Consider the following 967-nt stretch of genomic DNA (forward strand, 5'->3'; position numbering starts at 1 on the left):
GGTGCCTGTAGTCCCAGCTACTTGGGAGGCAGAGGCAGGAGAATCGCTTGAGCCCAGGAGTTAGAGATTGCTGTGAGCTGTGATATCATAGCACTCTACCTAGGGCAACAGCTTGAGGCTCTGTCTGAAAAAAATAAAACAGTGGGGGGTGCTTAAAATTTTTATACCCATATAACTTTAAAGTCTTTTGATGACTATCACTCTTGGTTACATAAATTACCATTATTTTATAGTGATCTATGATTCTATCTTAAACAAATGTTTAAACCTTTAATATATGACAAACTTCCCCAAAACAAAATTCTAAATTCATTCTTTTTAACTTCAAACTAGCTTTTTTATAATTAATAGAACCACTGAAAGTCAAGAGAGACATTTTAGGCTCCATTCCTATCTGGCCTAAAGTGTTTCATTGGCTATAAGCCTTTTCGCTTCTTGGTCTTTAGTAAGACCCCGTAGAGGATGTACCAATTTTCAGTCCCACTAACAGTGTATTAGGGTTCCTTTCTCTCTGCATCCATGCCAACATCTATTGTTTTTTGACTTTTGATTAATGGCCATTCGGATGGGGCAAAGTCGTATCTCTTTGTGGTTTTAATTTGCGTTTCTTTTAATTAGTGATGTTGAGCATTTTTTTATACGTCTATAGGCCATTTCTCTATCTTTTTCGCTTTTTTTGGAGATGGAGCCTCACACTATCAACCCAGCTAGAGAGCATAGCGGTATCATCATACTCACTACAACTTTGAGCTCCTGGGTGCAGGTGGATCCTCCTGCCTCAGCCTCCCAGAATGCTGCTGCCACCGTGCTTCAGCTGCTATCTTCTTTTGAAAAACGTCTGTTCATGTCTTCTGCCCACTTTTTAATGAGTTTGTTAATTCTTTTTTCTTGTTGATTTGTTTGAGTTATTTGTAATTCTAGATATTAGCCTTTTATTGAATATATAGTTTGCAAATATTTTCTCCCA

The sequence above is a fragment of the Otolemur garnettii genome, unplaced genomic scaffold (assembly GCF_000181295.1).
Source record: "Otolemur garnettii isolate 467f Iridium unplaced genomic scaffold, OtoGar3 scaffold00043, whole genome shotgun sequence".
NCBI classification, from domain to species: Eukaryota; Metazoa; Chordata; class Mammalia; order Primates; family Galagidae; genus Otolemur; species Otolemur garnettii.